Consider the following 22,802-nt stretch of genomic DNA (forward strand, 5'->3'; position numbering starts at 1 on the left):
TCTCTTGCTAGAGCATGGCCATTGGCCAGCTGTATTGCCATCGGACACAGCCTTTTGCCTACTGTTAATGCTGTAGGATGGTGCTACACTAGCTGCATCTGTGGTACATGATGTGTTCTGGCTGAATACAATACATCCTTGTGCCACAGCCTACAGTGCTCGGTCATCAAAAAGATGCTGAAGGCACTCTTATTTGGGTTACAACAAGGAACTGATTCTGACAAGTGTGCATATTACACTGCCTGCTTCCCCACTGACATTCACACCGTGGGGGTCATGTCATGGGTGCAAATATCTACTGACTTCACTTCCCACAAGCAAAGTATGAGCCTGCATTGCTTCCTCGGCCTGCCTGGGCAGGCAGTGTTGCAGTGGCACCAGTCTCTTTATCCTGAGTCACCTGCTAGGGGACATCTCTGTTTCCTCTGCCTTCTTCTTTTGGTTCTCCTGCATCACCACCACCTCTATGCCCCACTACCCCTCATCCCTTGCACCTCTATGGTTACCTCTCCATGCTGCTACTGGAATGCCTCCTCACTGCCAAGTCAAAGTTCAAGGTCCTCACCCACTTCTGCAGGTACTCCTTGTGTGGCTCTGCCTCTGTCACAACTTCCTCTAGAGTCGTAGGCACTTTCTCTTGTTCCGCATGCTCCGTCTCCACCTCCTCATACTCCATCTCCCCACAACCACTATCTCCATCTTCCCCTTCTCAGCAATTGTCTCCCGTTCCTCAAACACCATCATCTCCAACCCCTCAACCACTCACTCGCTTTCCTCAACCACCTTCTCCATTTCCTTAACCACCAGCCTCCCACCCTCAACCATTGTCTCACCACCTCACTTTTCACCTCAACCTCCATTTGCCCCGCCTCCTCAGGTGTTGTCTTTCCCTGGTGGCTGACATCCTCAACCTCTGACATAGAAGAGTAGTCCAGCTCGCTCCTCATCTTCTCCCCATGCCACTCCATCCAAATAAAGGACATGTTGCGTAAAATCCCAATGTGCCGAAGGTGCAATTGTGCAAAACACAAAACATGCAACAAAGATACACAAAAGGATTCTTGCAAGGCTCACTTGCTGGAAACGGTTTTTGAAACACACAAACAGTAGGGAAGGTGACAGCACAGCACGGGAAGACTTCTCAGGTTAACACAAACATGTCTCTCTACAAACAAGGGTGACACAAAGGCAGCAGAAAAAAGTAAAAGGTGAACTTTATTTTTTAAAGTGAAAAGGTTACAGGTAAAAGGGGAGGATTAGAGAGGGAGACAAGAGAACACAAACAAACAGACAAAAGAGAATAGAACAGGTGCCACCAAAAACACTGCAAACAATTGAAAACGTCTCCAAAACACACAAAACTCTCCTAAACTGAGAAAAGGCCCTCCTGATCTCTGCCAGAACCACTGATCTATGAGCCTGTCCTGACCACTCCTAATTCGAACAAAACCCACAAAGTAAATAGGAAGCAAGCTATCCCTTTTAAAGGCCCTTGAAGACATTTTAAACTGACAAGGCCTGCGATTGGCTATCTAATCTTCTCTCTCGAGCCTCGGACCATGCAATTGGTCAGTGGGCCGTGAAAACCACTGTGAGCCTCACTGCGATGTGTGACCCTTGGCAAATCCCATGAGAATACTGAGAGGTGGGTCAAACCCAGCTAGAAAAGCTCGACTTTCCCGCAGCACACATTTTGGGCAGTTTAAACACTCCTAGTAGATTGTTCCACTGTGTCAAGGAATACAATCACAACACATCACCGACCCCTGTATGAACACGGGCACATTGCATCTTTCCTCATGGACCCCTAGCCCATACAGAATATAGAAAATGAGATACGTACTTACTTCAGGGGTGAACCTGGAGATATTGGCTTGGATATGTTCCAAGCCATGGGGCAAACTAGTGAATGCCTGATGTATCAGTTAAATAAGCTTTTATTGCTTGACCTGCATGAAAACCTGTAATCATGGATGCTTTGGCAGAAGTCTCAGTGGCATCACCTGCTGTTCGTCCTAGGAGTTCTTTCAGGTTTACCTCGTTTTCCTGTAAACAAAACGGTCACTCTCTCATGCATGCCAACCCTCCCGATTTAGGCGGGAGACTACAGATTTTCCTGTAAAATGTTCAGCTATTTTAGCAGGTGAACAGTGGTTGACCGCTGACAGTTTTTGGGATAGTCTGATAGCAAGCCATGTACTGTATGTATCGATTAAAGTTTTAAAAGTACTTAAAGTGCTTGGTTTTAATAATTTATAGCTATGTATTTAATCTAGTGTTCATTAATGTTGGAATGGGTTGGATTAACCTGTTGATGATTTTTGAGATAAGAAATGTGAAAAGTCGAATATTTGATTCACCACAATAAAACAAAAAAACAAAAAAAAAGGTTGGCATGTATGCTCTCTGTACCGCAGTCATTTAACTTGTCAGGCACTTTATTGTTTTCTGAAATGTGGCTTGCCATATTCATTCCTTCTGGTATAGAAGAAGTATAGTCTTTTATTTAGTTCCACTTTCACTCGCTTCCCATATTGGGATGTTTAGGGGCCCTGCTTTTCATTGAAAACACTTGTGTATAGGCGCGTTACAAATGCCATGTCATATCATATCATATCATTTGAACCTGTCTTCTTATGGAAACATGATTTGTAGTGAGAGGTGTCATGGAATTCTCACATCCCCCTTCTAGATGCGTGCCAGGTTCTTTATGGCTTTTTTTTTATCAACCAAAAGTCTAGAGTAAAAATATCTGTATTAGTTTCAGACATGTCTCAATTGGACTTTTGCAAATGGAGCTTAAGGGGAGCAAATATTACTGGGATGGTCGCTTAGTCACCACAGGATTGTACTACGTTGGTTACGTTTAGAAGTGTATTCTTCCGCTCTGTTTGTTTCACATGCAATTGTTAAGGTGTCTGTGTTGTTGTGGAGCTCCTTTTGTTTTAGATGACCGTGGGCTCCTCACAGAAATGTTCTGTGTTAGCTCCAGACCTCTGGCCACCACGTTTCCTTTATTTCTTGGAGGCTTGTGGGCAACATTTTAAAGGGAAATCCCCTCCATCCACCTGGTTTCTCCCCCATTCATATAGTCCCCCAAAACTATGTCTGGGTTCATCCTTTGTTGATTTCTCGATTAAACATTGCGTGTTTTAGATATTTTGGATACTTTGCCGAGAGATTATGTACTAAAAACCTTTCCTATTTTTGGAGCAGAATCTTTGCGAGGGAATGCCTTGGTGCCTTTGTTACAGTTTGCTGCCCACCCCAGGTTTTTGTTCTGCTGCCGTTCTCAGTTGCAATGTGTAATCAATCCGTATCTTCAGTGGGAGACGACTTGTATGGCACATATTCCTGAGATGTGCAAGGGGGAGCATTCATTTGCTGTTTTTTCCAGAAACGTATTAAAATGGTTAGTGAATGTTTAAACTTGTTTTCTAGCATGTCGTACTCTACAGTTCTTAATTGCATTTGAATAGTTTGAATACCAACAAGAACGGTGGATCCATTTCTCATTGCTGCAAGGTCTGAATTCTAGAAACCTTGTAGGACAGCGTGCCTTTTTAGAACTGAATTGTTAGAAGCAAAATTGGACAGATATTATCTGTTTTGAAAATTCTGTTTTTAAATGTGATGTGTGTTTTGTGAACATAGCAGGTGTGAGAGTCTGTAGGTCACGCCAAAGCCTCTTATTATCACTATTCCAGTGTCGACGAAGTGCAGTTACCAGGAGCAGGGTGTTTGGTGGCACAGGTCTTGCTCGGCTGAGGCAAACATGGTAAACAAGCAGCAGGCGACCGGCCCATTAGTGGTGCAAAGAGGAGGCACCAGATCGACAAAGTGAATGACGCAGCGCAGAGTGGTGCACCAGACCCCTAAAATCACTTTCCTCGATGCCAAGCACCGAAAAGGGCAAAGGAAGTGCAGTTACCAGCAGCCGGGTGTTTGGGAGTGCAGGTTTTGCTCAACATTTTATGAGGCAAAACATGCTGGAAAAGAAGCAGGCGACTTGGCCTTTAACGGCACCGGGTGGAAGCGATGGGTCGATGGAGAAATGGAAATAGCACAGATTGACACAGAAGACTCCCCTTGAAATAGCCTTCCTCTGCGTGAAGCGCCACAAAGTCCTGAGGACATGCAGTTGCCTGTCGTTACTGGCAGCAGTGACATATTGGGTCTTTCTTGGACAAAACCTATTAATACTCTGGGCCCATCAATGTAATAAGCCAAAGAACAGGGTAAGTGCTACAATATTACCAGGGAACTGTGGCAAACCAGAGGAAGGGCTGACATGTTTTAAGGGTGTTTATTGAAAGTAAATAACATTCCTAGCTTGCTCTAGCTCTATGAGGGAAGTTCCCTACCTAAAAACTAAAACCATTGGTGCTCATCTAAAGAAAACAGTCTCTAGTCCAAATCCTATCCAATTAATCTGGCCCTACCACTTTGGGAATACATGTAACTAAAAGAGAAGTTAGAGCAATGGCCTCCATTTCAGGCTTCTGACTGGCCCAATCACCTGGGTAGCTCATCGTTAGATTCAAGTTCAACAAATGATAAAATAGTTCACAGCTTTCCTGTAGACTTTACTGGTTCAAAAGAAAGTATCCTCTGTATGGTTCCCCCTTTCTTGGGAAACAAGAGTTTCTGCTTCAGAACCTCTCCAGGTTCCGTTATTCTCTTTAAAACAATGTCAAGGCTCTTGGACTCCCAGAAGTCTGATGGCCATATGGCAAACCTGTTCCCTCACAAGCAGGTTACTTCACAAAGGGTGTTTGCCCATTGGGGTTTCTCAGGCTCTCATAACCTCATTGGCTCTCTCAACCTTAATTCACAGTGTTTGCATTTCTCTTGTTCTAATTTACAGGGTTGCTTGCCCACAGCGGTTTCTTAGGTTCCTGCAACCTTGCCGTTTCTCCCAGCCTTAATTCAAAGTGTTTTTATTTCTTTCATTTGGATTTATAGAGGCTGTGTGCCCACTCGAGTTTCTTTGGCTCCTGTAACCTCTTTGGTTTTCCCAGCCTTAATTGAAAGTGTCCACACCTCTCAGCGAAAGTACTCCTTGGAAGTGTTCACTTCCCCAGTGGTGCTTGTCTGCACAGAAATCGTCCTTCCGGTCTAGAGCTCTAAGATTCAAGCTCTCCTCAGCTATCTGGTGTTGGCAGCAGTTGCCAGGATCTAGACACACCACAGCTTCCCCTTGGTTGCACCACCCAAGCAAATGGGTACTTCCCCATCTCCACCTCTTCCCCAACCTTGGCTTCTCAGTCGGACGGAATGCAACCTTTAGGTATCCGTCTAGCGTTAAGCTCGCTCTCCACGCTACTCGAGGCTCCTCGGCTGAGCGTGGCTCACCCCCTGCAGGATGTCTCCTCTGCAGAGTCTCACCTCTTCGTAAGAATCACCCTCCTCCCTGTGTAGGTGCTCCCTCTCCATTCACAGTTTCTCCAAGGCGTATGTAAGTCATTATGAACAAAAAGGGTGTCTCCTTCTTCTTTGACTGTGGTGCTCCGACAAAATCCAGCATTGCCTGATGCCAAATAGAAGGAAGAAATGTCGCAAGTTGGTGGAGTTGAAAATAGGAGTAAAAACAGCGTTCCCAGTGACATGTAGGCCGAAATGTAGTCTGGACTGGGATGTCCTTATCGGAGTGGGAGTCCTGGTCCCAGAGAGAGGAGTCACTCCCAGTGAGATCCCATTTGCCCAGACCCCTAGGGAGGGTCGTGCAGAGCATACCCTCCTCCCTAACCTCACAAGGGGGTGGCTCCCCTCTGGAGATAAGGGACGAATTGACCAGATTTGTCACATACCCCTCCCATTAAATGAGAGACTCACCTTTGTTTGGGAAGCAGGAAATGTTCTCAAAATTCCACATAGTCAGGGCTTTTCCTTGGGTGTGGATTCACAACAAGGTGCCCTTCTTCAATGTCTACACCTTTTCGCGGGTGGTTAGTTTCCCAGGTTGACAGATTCCCGGTAGCTCTAAGATATGTATATGCCGCTAAGCGGGCTTGAGCTATTTTTATGGCTGTTCCTAGGGAAGGTTGGTCTGTTGGAATATGGCTTTTTGTAGCGGGAAGGAAAGCTTGGATAAACTTTTCCAAGGTAACAGGTTCTAATACCTCCAGCAGATTTGTCTTCCTTAAACACTGTCCGTGGATGTTTTGAATTCTTCAAGCTAGATACATGGGGCTTACATTAGGGAGCAACCGGGTGTTCCGAAACATTAATCTTAATAATGCCTCCATTTGCCCGACCTGCTCTAATAGGGCCTGTGTTACTTTGAAGAAGCAATTGGTCCCTAAAGGATTTATATTTTCATAAAATACCTGTAAATCTCCCTACAGTAGAAGGACCAAATAGAAGATCTTCAAGGCCTCATCCCACTGGAATTGTGCTGCTATTCTCTCAAAGTTGGTGAAGAAAACCCCAAGGTTTTCCCCATCATTATATGGTTGTAGGACCCCATGCGGGAGAACCCATTGACTTGTCCTACCCCTTAATGGTCAAGACTCTCCTGATGCTGTTGTTCAGCCGGGGTCTGGTTGTCAATCAGCCTTTCTACGAGAGCCTTAAGTTTTGACATTTTGCCTTTGGGCTCAACCAATTTTTCAGAAGACTTTTCTGCGGAACGGGATTTGAGGGCTTCCTCCTCAAATCAAGGGGTAGTTTGGTGGAGACGGCAGTATGTTCTGGTTTCTCCACAGTAGTAATTCTAGAGGTGGCCCCTAAAAAGGTTGTATTCCCATTTGGGCAATAGGTGTCAGTTGGTCAATGGTATAGCCCACATGCTGGAGAAGAGGAGATGAGGGTCGGACTTTGTATTAGGTCATTGAGATCCCACTCTGACACCATATGTGGCAAACCAGAAGAAGGATTCTGAAAAATGACTGACGTTTTTAAGGGTGTTTATTGAATGTAAATAAAACGTCTAACTTGCGCTATCTCTATGAGGGAGCTTCCCTACCTAAAAACTAAATCTAATGGTGATTGTCAAAAGAAAACACTATTAAATCCAGATCCTATTCAGCTAATCTGCCCCAACCACTTTGGGAAAAAGTTAAATAAAAGAGAGGTTGGAGCAATGGCCTCTATTTTAGGCTTCTGGCTGGCCCAATCACCTGAGTAGCTGGTCTTTAGATTCAAGGTCATCAAAAGATAAAATAGTTCACAGATTGCCTATAGATTTTACTGGTTCAAAAGAAAGTGTCTCCTGTCTGGTTCCCTCTTTCTCAGGAAACAAGAGTTTCTTCTTCAGAACCTCTCCAGGTTCCCTTTAACACAGTTCTCTTTACAACAATTTCGAGGCACTTGGACTCCCTGAAGTCTGATGCCCCTCTGGCAAACTTCCTTCCTCACAAACAGCGTACTTCACATAGGGCGTTTGACCACTCAGATTTCTCAGGCACCAGTAACCTTGACGGCTCTTCCAACTTAGCTTCCAAGTGTTCTTATCACTCTCAGTCTGATTCACAGGGGTACTTGCCCAGTCAAGTTTTTTGGGTTCCCGTAACCTTGTTGGCCCTCCCAAGCTTAATTAAGAGTGTTCGTATTTCTCTTGTTCAGGTTTACAAGGGCTGCTTGCCTACTCGGTTTTCTTAGGTAACTGTAAACTCAGCAGCTCTCCCAGCCTTAATTAAAAGTTTTGAATTTCTTTCATTTGGATTTTCAGGGGTGGCTCGCCTGCTCGGTTTCTAAGACTGCTATAACTTTGTCGGCTCTCCCAGCCTTAATGCAAAGTGTCCACACCTCTCAGCGGAAGGTTCTTCTTGGGAGGGTTTGCTTCCCCTTTGCTGCTTGTCTTCGCAGCAATTGTTCTTTAGACAAAGAGCTTGGGGATCGGAGATCTCCTGAGCGATTTAGTCTCGTCTGCGATTGCTGAGCTCCAGACCAACCATAGCTTCTCCGTGGTCATGCCACCAGAGGAAACAGTGCTTCCATGTCTCTGCCTCTTCCTCCGACCTTGGCTTCTTGGTCGTATGGGATACCAACTTTTTGGCGTCCAGCTAGCTTTAGGTTCACTTTCCACACTACCGCAGGCTCTACAGCCAGTTGTGTCTCTGCCCCTCCAAGACGTCTCCTCTCCAGAGGCTCGCCTCTGTGTAGGAATCACCCTCCTCATTGCATAGGAGTTCCCTCTCCATTCACAGTTCCTCCAAGGCTTATGTACATCATCACAAACAAAAAGGGTGTGTCCTTCTTCCTTGACTGTGGTGCTCTGAAAACATCCAGCATTGCCTAGCGCCAGATAGACAGAAGAAATGTCACAAGTTGGTGGTCATAATAGGATTAAAAACAGCTTTCTCCGGTTCCATGTAGGCCAACAATGTAGTGCAAACTGGGAGACCCTTGGGCCTCATCACAAGTTGGGCGGAGGGGTAAAAATGCAGTGGTAACGCTATTACTGCTGTATTAATGCTCCGCCCAACTCATAGTTGGGCGGAAAGTCAGCAGTTTTACCTCCAGCTCTGAGCTGGAGGTAAATCTTCTGCTTTCCACCCATTTGTGGCACAATTTGTGCTGTGTTGATTGTGCCGAAAATGTCCCATTGGGTCCAATGGGCCCAATATAAATGGGGATTTACCGCTGTACCAAAACTCGGGATCCGGCGCTGACCGTGATGCGGTAACACTGTTTGCATTGGGCAGTAACCCGTCGGATTTACTGCCAGGATACCAACCACACGGAATTAGGTGCTTTGTCCCTGAGAGGGAAGACACTCCCAGTGAGGTCCCACTTGTCCAGACTCCTATGGAGGGTCTTGCGGACCGGGCTCACCTCCCTAACCTCACAGGGGGTGGCGGCACTCTGGAGAGAATGGACAAATTGACCACATTCCTCACATAACCGAAGTTTGAACAAGAATAATCAGCATCCATTATATAATCTATGAAGTAGGGAGAAGATTCAGTAACAAGAGAATTGCCTGTGGGGTCATCTGAACCACTATGGGGTGATTAGACAAATCTTATTGAATTCATACCTATTTCAAATAGTTATTATGCATGATAATGAACTACATCCATTAAAGGATCTGGGAGCACATCAAACTAGTAAACTGCCAGTAGAACTAACCAACAATCAAGCCTTTCTAATGATGGAGGATCCCTTATCTTCAACCGGTAAAAGTCAGCATTCAAATAATGAACAGACCAAACGTTGCATTAATGAAAAATACATTATTTCTCCGGTAGGGGGATCATATTCAAGCTCCCATAAACAGATAACCTAATAATACCAACCCACTGACTTCCAAAATTGAGTGGGCCAGAGAGGCTATTCACATTCACATAACTATATTCGTCCGAGCAACTTGGGTCTATCTAACAACTTGAGTGCATCCCCTCTCTTGACTAAGGTTGCTCCTTCTGGTGATCATAATGTTAGTGATGTCCTATTTTCACCTGAACTTTATCAAACCTTTGGTGAGTGTTGGGATCTCCTATTTAAAAGACTCTAGGGATATGATAAACTCAGTATAATAGTATCAGTTTGACAGTGAACACGATGTGACTGGCCACTTTAAATATATCGAATCATTACATACGAATATACCAGAAGCCAAAAGCAATAAGTATTATGCAGCATGCTCTTGATTCTAGAATGGATACACATACAGTCCCTACAGGATTTCTATTAGATTTAGCCACAATTGCACTTCAAGAGAATTTCTTTGTATTTAAAGGACAACATTATAAGCACATTAAAGGTACCTCTTGTGGAAAACCAATAAAGACATTTTATAAAAGGTAACTCGATGGGAGCAGCTTTTGCTCCCAGATTAGCAAACCTATTTGTAGACATTTGTGAGACAGAATATGTGTGGAATGACTCCAATAACTTTTTACCTTCCATTAAATTATATCAACATTTTATTGATGATATCTTTATTATTTGTGGGCATTACTTGTCCTAATTGTGACTTTTTCTTTCATTGATCAATGCTGTGGTCCCTAATTTATTCTTTGTCACCACTTTCAATCAGAAAGAGATTGCTTTTTTATATTACTGATTAGGTAGAAAGATGGAAAATTGGCAGTCACACTCTATCAGAAAACAATAGCTACAAATACGATTTTACACAATCAAAGCCAACATCCATTAAGTTTGTGCAGAAATATTCCTTTTAATCAACATTTACGAGATAGAAGAAATTGTACTACACTGACTGGTTTCTAGATTTAGGTGCAAATAATCACAAAAAGGCTACCACTATGAGGTTATCCTCGCACTCTCCTTAAAAGATCTCTTAAACATGCACATTTTTACCAACGTGAAAGCCTTATTAGAATCTAGACCTACAGTGAAACAGAACCGCCTTGTATGTGTCAAAACATTTTGCTCCTATAGCAAAAAAAAGTGAGAAATTTGATTTTTATTGAATTGGCATATTCTTGAAACACAAGACTCAGATTTCTGAAGAACTTTGAGTTAAAAAAAGGAGTAAACTTGAGACAGTTTGTTAAGAATAAAGAAAAAACTACACCTAACTTGAGACGTTACTTTGACTTAGAGTCATTCAAAGGACATTCGGCATATGGTAACTGCACTGCCTGCACTTTCACGATTTGTATCAATGAATTTACCGTAGGAACTAAAGATTGGAAACTAAAATATCACACCAACTGTAACTCAAAAAATGCGGTATACGCAATCAAGTGCCAGTGCAATAAATATTACATTGGCAAAACACAGCGAGATATGCACTTACGAATTCCAGAACATTGTTCTAGGATTCGAAATTGTGTTGCTACTGCATCGCTGGTATCACACTTCTTAGAACCTGGACACAACCAGAATGATTTTCAGTGGTGGGTGAAAAAAAACTTTTTGCATATATACAAGGCGGATCATCAACTGATAAACTTGCCCAGAAAGAACAGTTCTAGGTTTATGATCTTAGATCATGCATAGAAGGCCTTCATTATCAACTCCAGTGGCAAACATTACTGTAAAGTTAAGCAGATGTTGGTTTTGCCTTCTGGTATGCAACCCTAGGTTTAAGCATCAGTCTATCTATAGCCTTCGGTCTATACTACATGAGATCTAAAACAGAACGACACTATTTGTACAGAAATCATGCAAATCATCTGAAATATGTGCATAGAACATACTGGGATCATCAGCTATTCTGTAAGACTGAGGCTTTTAATATTATGCCTTTCTTAATGCATAGTGTATCTTTGTGACTCTTATGCATAAAACCATGTTGAAGTCAAGATTACTTAATCTGTCTGAATGATGTCTCGTAAACCACTTTAATTATGCCTTTCTGCCCCAAAAGGATGTATTATATTCCATGGGAAATCTGATGTCAGAAAGTTATATTCTGTGCCAGAATATCTTAAAGTAGTTGTACTGTATTTATACACATAGCGCAGTCGAGTCGTTTTTACGTTCAAAGTCACGTCTAGTTACATGGACTTCGACTGATCTCTTCGGCACTTTTAAATACCCTTCCGTTTATGTTCTGGCAATTAATGTTTGTTGGCAGAAACAAAGATGGCGAGGGCGCAAAGAAGTCAGTAGTGTTGTAAGTTGTAAGTAAGATTGTCGGTCTGTATTCATTCCACTTTTAGATGTAGCTGAATGAGTAGAGGATACAAGTAAATACATTACTTGATATCCCCCTAGATCTTTTATTATTGCAAGCAGCTTACATAGTGACACTGCAGTCAGTTCGGTCTAATACTGTGGCAATAAGCCCTGAGGCGGCGGGGCAATACCGCCCCAGGTAATGCCCCTGGGGCCGAAGTTACAGGCCATGCCGCGTTTCAAATCAGAAAAAAAAGGTGAAAAAAATGACCACAGGGAAAACGTAGTCCATTTTCCCTTTCCATGGCAGCCTTCGAGAGTGGGCGTGCTGGGAACAGAAGTGTTTCCAGCACGTTCGCTCCCAAGAAAAGAAGAAGGTAAGTGGGATTGGGAGGGTGGGGAGGGGATAGTTTGCGGGCGTGGAAAAAAAAACATACCTGAGTCCCCGACGGGGGGACGAAGGCAGCCTCTAGCCATGGGGAGACTCGGAGCAGGATTGCCCCATTTCGAGCCTCCTCATTGGCAAAGGGGGGGCCACGCCCCTCGCCAGGAACAGAGTACCCGGCACATGCCGCACGCACTAACGTACACAGGAATACTGACATCTTTGAACAATACTTCAAGGGATGTATGTTTACACCGTGTTCTTTATTTGTGTGTCACAATGTATTGACTGTCTGTATTTGTAAAATGAATTGTATTTTAGGTATTTGGCATTGAGTTGATCTTAATGTGTTGTTTTCGATCTAGTATTGTAAAAGTTGAATTATGTATTGTATAGGTAATGTGTGTTTTGCAATAAAAGAGACACACATCGTTTTGAGATATGGGCAGGTGTTTGCAATAGAAGATGCTTAACAATGAGAATGTATAGTTAAATGAAAAATAACTCACAAAGAATGTCCCCTAATGTTTATTTATCCCGGATTACAGCACCGAATTTAGTGCTACAATCCTTTGTCAAATTGTATGGTAACATCAGAGGGGATGTCAAAAAACAAGAAGTAGTCTTAAATGGCATATTGAGGCACGTTAAACATAAAACAAGCATCCGGGGGTAGGTTAAATCACCAGAGTTTATTGTAACTGAGGTGAATGACCACCAACCAGATCTGAATTCACCAAACCAGAACAAGTATGAATTGGAGGGCCCTACATAGCGGTCGCTGGGCACAAGGAAGATTGCATCGGCTCTGTATGATGAAGAGAAATCAACACCAACTGCTGTGGAAAAGTCATCTGAATTGAAAAAACAAGAAACAACCAGAGCGCCTCAGAAACAATGGAGGATATGTTTAAGAACATTGAAAACAATTATGCAGCCTCAAGATGAAGGAAGGGAAAATGGAAAAGGCCAGAAGGGGAACAAGAAATTAAAGGGAAAGGTTGCTACAGCCAGTAATGGAGTGCAGGACATGGAGAAGGAGAATGGCGTACATCACAGCTTCATTAACCAAGCTCCCTGAGGTTCTCTATTTGGACACTGGACAAAGGCAGCTCCATCCCAGGAGGGGCAAGGGGACACTACTGACCTTGGATTGAGCAAAGGATCAGCCCTCCCCCGGTTGAGATAGACAGGTGTGGGGGTTTCAGCCAAAGAACTATAAACACTGTGACCACTTCCCTTATTGATAAATGCTAAATGAGCTCTACGCATCAAGGGCGTTCACCATGAATCCCGTCATTGTTTTCTACAAAACTAAAATTACCTGGAAAGCACACTAATGTACAATTGGGACTGGTTATCTATTATCGAGGGTACATTGTGGAAAACTGGTTTGAGTTTAACGGCATCTTTCTCCATAGCCATAGCAACGATTTGACATGAATTGGGCTTAACCGTTTTAAAGGCAGTAATACAATAGAAAATTGCTCACCATTATTTAAAGGTTATGCATTCAGAGTATGACAGTGGATACTGGGACATAAGAACTATGTACCTACATAGGGCCATTGTAGAACTGAATATCTAAATCTCGGGAGGATAGCTCAGGGGCAATGCTCTCGCCTTGGAAGCAAGACGACATGCAGCACCACAGATTCGATCCCTGGGTAGGTGCTTAGAAACCTCTGGGTAATAAGTGCGTTATAAATAACCTATCATATTTATATGACGTTTTGTGAGCCAGTTTGAATTACATTTTAATTTAGATCCACTGAGGTTAAGTGAGAAGCAGACCCTTGTAAAAAAGAAGTTGTGGGATCATAGTCTGATCAATAAGAAATCAGCGCTGCTGAAACATAGATGCCTAAAAGAGTATGTGAGAATCCCAAGTGAGGTTTTCCCTCTTTGTTTGTTAAAATAGCCTTGTCCCAATATAGAGCACTTGAGGCAATGTCAAGCTTGAATGCACTTTACAGTTTAGATGTTATGGGTTCGACATCAAGAATTACCGAAACATGGAAGCATCTTTAGTTTATCTGTGCTGATAACTGTGTTGAAACTATGAGGCACCTCATAATATATAGTACAAATCCAGAGGGGAAAGCTTGTTAATGATTTCAAGCGTTTCATTTATTATTCAAGTTTTATTTCCACAGAAAGGGGCGGGAAAGAATCATGTCTGGGCAGCAAATTCGAGTAATAATAGAGACAATAACATTTGTTACCTATTTTCATAAATTATTGGGTGAAATATTATTTTAGCAAGAGGCGGAAATAATTATTTTATTAACTCTATTATTTATACCCAGTTAGCTGAATGTGAAAGGATATTTTATATTGACTTTGTGTGATAGTCTGTGATTTTGTTCTTCCTCCTTTTTATTTGTAAATACATGTGTTTGAAGGCATAGTTTAAGTACATTTCATATGATGTATATATTCTTTTATTTATCAAGTAATTGTGAAAGTGTTAATTTGAACCGAAAAACATATAAATAAATAAATAAATAAATACAATTCTGTTGTTCTCAGGATTTAGGGATCTGCCCCTCTGAATGTTGGGGTTTTGGCCACCAAACCTTTAGTGTGGAAGAGGGTTTTGGAACAGTGAAGGACTGGGTGCTCTTCGTGCAGAATCGTAGGAGAAGTCAAGCATGTCTGCAGTCCTGTGTTTTGGTTTGAATCTCTTTATTCTGTTGATATATTTTAGTATCTAATTATGTATCTATTATTTTTTATCTTGAACTAGCATATGTCTCCAGCTGGCTTGGGTCCATGTACTGAGTGACCATAATTGCAGACTCTGTATTTATGGGAGCAGAGTTTCCCTTTGTTCTTGTTTGTTCTGCTACCTCGAGAGGAGGAGTCAGATTGGATTGTTTATGTGTTTTGTACTGTTCATCACATCATATATTCCCATCACTTGTGTGAAGATCCAGTTGAAGTATTGACTTACTGTAAACCCACTTGCATTCTGTGTAACAGTATAATCTGGAAGATTGTAGACAATTGTCAATTGAAATGGTGCCCTTTCCATGAACACATGCGGACATGAATGCCTCCGTCCTTGATGTAAAATATGGGTGAACCGCTAAGGCCAAGTATCCCCTGAGCACTGTAAAACGTACACCACATGTCTAGCTTCATGTGGATTCTTGTTAGGGGGTCATATTTGTATGTTGATGCAAGCTATGCACTCTGTGATGCAAGGTTTTGATTTTCCAAATATTGTCATACTCATCAGCACATTCCCAGGGAAAACATGCTGTAAAGATCATCCAGACTCAAAGTAGACATGGCCTGTTGAAAATGTTGAATCTCTTCTATCCAGATATGGTTGATTTTTTATTCTATGGTTGCATTAAATAACTTGATGTTGTAATAGCCTTGACTAGGAAATGTATGCTTTCTTTTGTTGTTTGTTGTTTCTGATTGTGTCTCATTGTGTGGTAATGCATTTCATCGGCCTCAGACGCAGTATGTCTTTCCGAATCTGAATGTAGTTGTGTTCTCAGTTTCCTGGGTTTTCCCTATAAGGGTGCAAGTTATCTTTTTTGAATCTATACTGTGCACATTTTTACTCTGTCAACATTCTTCTCTTCTTGTTTTGAGTCCCTCCGTGGTGGGTATCGCTTCCATTATCTGGCTACCTTCCCCTTTGAGTTTTGTAGTGCACTGCCCAATATGTTTGGGTATCTCTGAGATCTCTATGTGACAACTCTGAGTCAATGGTGGCATCACATGGAATTCTCTTTTCTGTGTTATTGTGTTTAAAGTGTGCATTGTGCATCCTTACCATATGTGAGCTATGCCTGTGGCATTTTAATGTGTCTCTGTTTCTTCAATTCACAATGTGTGCCACAACAACCCTCTTGCGCTCTACCATAAAGAGCTTGGATTTGTCATGTTGTCCGATGCAGAATGATACTGTTCTACCTTTGTGTTACAACCTTTACTAGATGGGTCTCTGTTTCTTTTCTCCATTTTGAGGTGTGTGCCTCCTCTAAGGAGGTCATATGAGAGAGCAGGGGGGTGGAGTTTGGGGGACCTTGGTGGATGTGGACCACTCCTTGCTCAGAGGTGATATGCGGGCATCCCCTATAGCCCCTATGCCATCTATAGCCTTGTGTTTCATCCACACAAATATTGGACATTTGCAGCAACATACTCAGTTAACACCATCTGGGAGTCAACTAACCATGAAGGAAGGGCCATCTCACTCAAAGATGGTGGACAGCCTTTACATCGACTCAGTCCTTGCACTTCACTCATGTTCCTGTCAATCCAAATGCCCACTCCTAATTAGCCTACAACTGTCACTCATTTCTCAATCATGAACCTCATTATAATCCCATGTACAGTATAACAGGAGGGCTATGCAGAAGGGGTGTGTAGGAGTTAGGAGCCTGATGAAAAACATGAAGCGAGAAGATTAGGGAGGAAGGTGAAGGAGAGAGGAGGAGTGGTCAGAGAAAGAAAGAGAAGGTGAAGAGGAAGAGGAGAATTATAGGGAAAATGAGGAGGGAGAGGCCGAGAAAGTGAAATATCTAAAGAGAAAGGCAAGAGTGGAGGGGTGAAGGAGAAAGGAGGGTGAGGGAGATAAAGATTAGGCAAGAGAAAGTTGTGGAGGAATAGGAGAGGTATCTAAGGAGAACAGGAGGGAGAAGGAGGTGAATCATCTAAGCAGAGATTAAAGATAGAAGTGGAGGTGAAATATTGAATGAGAGGAAAGAGAAGGTTAGGGAGTTGCAAATATTTAAGGAGAGAGGCAAGAGACAAGGGGGAGTTGATACATCTGAAGAGGTGGGAAGGAAAGGAGGTGGAGGAGAGATGCCAGAAACAGAAGAAGGGGAACAGAAGTAGAGGGATATCTTGAGTGAGCAGAGGGAGAAATGTGGAGAAAGAAGCCCTTGAGGAAGAGGAAGGAGAGGAGGCAGAATAATATCTAATAACATGAATGGGCGGAAGAGAAACATCCAGAAAGGGGGAAAACAGAGGAAAATTAAGGCGAGGTTAAAGGGAGAGGCAGAGAGGAGGAAACAAATAGGCCACTGGTGGAGGTGGACAAGAAGAACAAGAGAAATTCAGAAAGTTCTGGGAGGATGGGAAACGAATATAGCTCTTTAAGACCTAGGCTAGGAATGTGCTCCTAAAATGGTGGAAAGATGCCAGTTCAAGAAGCAGTGCTAAATTTGATAAATAGAATTAGGGAATGGTCTGCAACCTTTGCCTCTCCAGATGTTTTAGTAAACAACTCCCATCAGCCCCATGCACCATCATCAATAGTAAGGGATCATGGGAATTGTAGTTTGAAACATCTGGAGAGCCAAAATGTGCAGACCCCTGAACTGGGGTAATCCCAAGTCCAGCCCAAATGATTGAGGGCATATTCCCAAAACAGCAAAGGAGGGGAAAGGTGGAAGTACCCTGGGGTCTGACTGTTCACACAGTCTCTGATGCCTGACCCTAATTGAATATCCTTGAGTAGGGGGAGATGATACCTGCTGGCAGAGTCCAGGGTGACAAATTCAAGGCCTTGATCAACCCTGTACCAATGAAGAAAGACATAGATCCAAGACAAATGTGCTCAGGACACTATAAAGTCCAAGAGATTGTGATGAACAGCTTGACTCTACCCGTAATGTGATTTCGATAAAGGGGGCGAGGGAGGTACTGGGACCACAGTCCTCAAGAAGGTAAATTATCTCGCAGGGCAAAGCTTCAAATCCCATCCCTGGTGGTCCATATGTCCCAGATACCTTTGCCAACCAGAATACAAATGTTTAGAGAACTTCAGATTGGTTTTGAGTCATTGTTTGATCCCTCAGTCACCCCACTTTCCAGCCCTTCTGCCCTCTGCCTGTCGTCATTTTTTGTTTTACTAAAAGGATTTTAAATTTGCAATTTGTCTAATGGATAATCAGTTCAATCCTTAACGCTCCCTCGGTTCTTTACAATGAGCCAGTTCCTATTCAGACTTATCAAGGATGAGACTATCGTTTTAGGTACATTTTCACTCTGAAGTATAGACCTATTCTGCAGTGCCTGCATGCCTTTCTGTTTGAATGTGGAATACTATGTGCCCTTGGATTTTTTTTAAGCAGGCCATATTGTACACATTTTATTTCAGCCCCTACTTTCACTAAGTCTTCATGCACAGTTTCCTTATGTGTTTACAAATGCATTTTCAATGTCTGATAACTTTCTTCACATTTAGTCTTGCTTTTTATTTGTTTCTGCACGCTTCAACGGCCCGACACTGCAACATTTTGAGCTTGCACAGTGCAAAACAAGGATTATTTTGTTCTTAACCAGTTGGAATCTCTCGTTCCTAATAGAGTGGTTTTCCTTTAAGAGTGATTCAGTTCCACTAATTAACATGTAAGTGAATTTACAGTTTGGACCTGTGCACCATGTAGTTGGGTAGCTCAATTCAAGGCCGTTTTTACTTCCAGGTCTACTATGTCAGTAGAAGTGTTGGCAAGCAAAAAATGCATCTACTTGCTTCAAATGTTTCAATATCCTGTTATTTGCATAACATTTCAAATCTTACTTCATCTCCACTTTTTAATTTATGCTCAAAATAAGTTGCCATGATGCCAGGAACGCTATAAAACCAGCCAATTGTAAGAATTTCATTTTTTTTCATCGGCCTATCCATTCGAATTGTTTTAAAAATATTCTGATCCAATGATGTGTCCTGATTCTAGGTTTTTACTTTATACAGTAAGATAAAGTAAGATTGTTTGTTTTTTTCTCCCCTATTCCCCTCCCTTGCTTTGTCGTGCTCTGAAACACTTGTGAACGAGCGCGATATAAATAAAATATCCATATCAATATCAATATGGTATTTTTTCTCAATTTTCCCTGATTTTGTTGTGATAGGTGATATACACTCCTAGCTACACAATATAAACTCTTTACATTACTGACTCAATACATTTGAACTTACTTAAATTAAGAGTTGCCTCAGAGGACACCAGTCCCTGTACTTATTTATTATCTAATACAGAAGTCCTTATTTTTTAACCTTAACAATCCTGAACTAAATCCTCCTATTGATTAACTCTCAGAATGTGTGTTTGTTTGATTGAATGATGTGTGAAAGAGGTGTGTGAATGTTTTTTACTCACCTATTTTATTGTACAGTATTGCTGGTTTTTGCAAGGCAAAAACACACATTATGGAGCGAAACAGGGGCTTCCTTCAGCAATGTTAATCAAGTTACTTATGATTCACTTTTCTGTCAAATTAAATCAAGTGTACAATAGCTGTTTCAATAATAAACTATTTGTCACACAGTAAATAAATTTGAAAAAATGCACATGTATTATCTGACAATAAAATACATGTTCACTTACCAAACCCTCAACAGGGATTATGTCACGTTTTATCATCGTGTAAAATGAACACATGGAGCAAATTGGGCTTTGAGACATGCCCACCCTTAGTCACTAGATATGAGTCCTTTGAACCAACAGGTAGTCTTAGTGTTACGCTCACCTCTCTGCGGGGGCATCGGGCGCTGTTGGGCGATAGACAATCTTCCCCTGGTCCACTAGTCGGGATAGCTCTGGACAATCTCCCTGGGATCTGCTCCTATGGAAACAGGGAAAGGGTGATGAGTTGTGGGCGACCCTAAAATTGTGGCACCCCCTTCTGCCCTCTCCAGTTCGCACCCCCGTATGGGTGGTTAGGCCAGATGGCTCACCTGATATTTTATAATGATGGACTCTCCGTCCTGCTGTTCTTGCAGGGGTGCTATTCGTCCTAGGACCAGTTACTTCATTGGTTCCAGATGAGGACTGACCCATGCCTGCTGTGGTAGTCCTGTCAGTTGCTGCTTATCCTTTCTTCAGCAGTTCGTTATCTGTCTTTGTCCTTTATGTCCTCCTTGTCTTCTGCCGTGTTGTTCCTTGTCTTCCTCTGTATTGTTCGTTGTTAATTCTTACTGTCCGTGTGTTGACGTTGTCCCTTTTCCTTCTTTTGGTGCTGTGGCAGCTTTTGTGTTATTCGTTAAAATGCTTGTTGCCCTTGCATTAACGCTGTTTCTTTATCCCCCCAGGTGTTGATGCGGCTCTGAGATCATAGCACGGTATGCAGGAGTGGTCGCGAAGGAGAAGGGGAACCACAATATGCAGATGAGAACACCGTGGGATGCAGAAGACACGAGTAACAGGTATGTAAGCTCAAACACGAGTGCGAATGACTTGGGTGCTGCACGTGTCTTCGATGTGCTAACCTTTCTCCTTTCTTCTCTTTGCAGCACAGCGGTGCGGTTAGGCATCAGGTCCAACGGTAAGTATTTGCAGGTTTCCAGGTTTATTCTCCGCTCTTACAGGTGAGGTCGACTCTGCATCTATGGGTAAGTTGCTGCTTTACCGGGTTCTCTCGTAGATGAGGATGTTTCATTTGCAGAGTGGATCACGGTGAGCGTCACGTTGCAAGCAAAGTAACACGAAGCACGAACCAGTGTGAGGGCAGGGTTTAAATAGCGTTGAGCTGTTTAGCCACGCCCTTAGGTAGTCTTGCTGTGCACACCCAGCCACACCTGATGGAAGATGCTGGACCCACTCTGCCACACCTAATGCACGATGCACGTGCAGAAAGAGCCTGGCAGTTAAACAGGCTTAATGCTCCACATAGTTTGGCCCTTCTCATGAGCCTGGCACCCCAGAGGCACCAGGACAACACCCACATGGCTGTGTGATGCATCCCATGGGGAATTCTGGATTCCCCCAAGGAGCCCCTTGAGTAGGGGCGGATGGGCATTTGTGCCCCTGAATGAGTGACCATTACACATAGCAATTTTAGGATCAATGACACAGTTCACATTTAGGGCCTCAACACAAGTTGGGCCGGGCGGTAAAAATACGGCGGTAACGCTATTACAGCTGCATTACCGCCCCACCCAACTATGAGTCGGTAGAAAGTTGCAGATTTCAGCTGGAGGTAAATCTGGCCACTTTCCACCCATTTTCGGTGCTATTAGCGCTGCGTTAATAGCACTGAAAATGACCTATTGGGTGCAATGGCCATAATATGATAATATGCCCCACCGCAACTTTGTATCTGGTGCTAAAACCGCCGGCGCGAGTTGCATTAACCCTATTTGCGTTGGGCGGTGTCCCAGCGGATTTACCTTCATTATGTTTACATGTGCCAATGGTTTGGCTTCTCTCTAGCTCTAGTCTCTTTTCTTTCTGTACCCTTAATTAGTCACTCTGGTCCCAGTCTCAGTTTTTGTAACTGTAGTTAGACCACCATGTGGCGGGACTAGGTTTTGGTCATTTCTCGTATGGCTCCAAAACATTGCAATCAACTTTTATTCTCTATCAGGTGTTTACATTATTTCGCTGTCTTTCACTTCCACGTAAAAATAGCATCTCCCCTCGCGATCTTCTTTTAATTAAGGTTCATATAAATTGCTAAACCTTTGAATTGCACTGTGTTTTATATTATGTTCAGTGATTTAACTAAAGCACTATACAATTCAAAATAAATACATATGCAAATGTTGCTTTCAATATGGCAAAATGCAAATGCAAATAACCTGTTTATCATTATAAAATGATGCACTCAAATAAAACCCAAGGAATGCAATTATTTCTATTTGTAGATTACGAAAACACAGTATTATCCAGATGGCCAAATGATGTCCCGCTTTACCCTTAATCACTAAATAAGGCCTTCCAACATTGTTTCCTTAGATAGAATGAAATGATCAAAAACACAATCTACACATGTTCTAGAAGGTGTATAGGTTCAGGATTCACATCCAGTCACCTTATTCCAGAGGTCGGAAAGTTAAGGATAGAAGCCAACAAATTCAGGAAGCCTGCACAAGGAGTAAAACATCTCAGGCATTCATCATTACATCTGATATCGAATTAGTGTGCCAAGATGGTGTGTAGTATGACCGCTTAAGAACCTTAAACTGAATTAGTCCAAATCTAGGACCATATGATCCCTTCTTGGTCAATGAGCAGGTTCTACATCACTGATCATCAGTTTGAAACCCAAATCGTCATCCCAAATCAGTCTCTCGCCACCTCTTTCAAGCTGCAGTGTAAGTCAGGCTCATGGGTATAAGACAGCAATTTCCCCTGAAAAGCAGCCTGCATCCTAAAGTACTAAAGCAAAAAGATAGTGTTGTTACCGATTTTGGCTTGTAAATCTGCAATGGGGATGAAATTTCCACCCAGGTCACCCAAAGTAAGTACCCTCTCCTGGTCCCAATATCGCGCCTTGTGACACTTATGTATAGGCGCGTTATAAATGCGTATCATATCATGATCATATCATATCAGTAAAGGTGCACTCTCTTGTCAGTAGTAGGAGACAAATTAGTAACATTCTGGATAATGTTGTCACGGTTGTCAGGTGTGGCTAGCCCAAAATGGTGAAAGGTTCTGGCGCCGGCATTGACTGTAGTATAAAGCGGATACAAAGTACAGGAAACCTCATATTTGGGAGCACAAATTACTGAGCATAAATCACAAGGAAAGGCATCATGCTTCACAATAGAAACACGGGGAGGAGTGGAACTGGGAGCACAACAAAGGGGCAAATTGAGGTCTGAGAAAAAAGATAGTACAATTCAAAATTGGGGGAAGAAATGCCACCCAGAACATATGGATGAGCCATGCCCGACCATTTTAACAGCGTATGCCCAGAGCCGCAAACAAAACAGTCAACAAAGCTATAAAGGGAGTCAAAAAGAAATGTCTGCCCGGCAATATGGAGATGATAGAAAACAAGCATTGCAACATAAGCAGCATGACCATGTTCAAAATAAATTACAAGACAAAGGAATTGGGAGCTGAGACCGTGTTTCATTTCAGTTGACAGTGTAGCAAAATAGCGTCCCAGATTGAAGTTA

This window comes from Ambystoma mexicanum, chromosome 7q (assembly GCF_040938575.1).
Source record: "Ambystoma mexicanum isolate Mex_15411 chromosome 7q, UKY_AmexF1_1, whole genome shotgun sequence".
In the NCBI taxonomy this organism is placed as follows: domain Eukaryota; kingdom Metazoa; phylum Chordata; class Amphibia; order Caudata; family Ambystomatidae; genus Ambystoma; species Ambystoma mexicanum.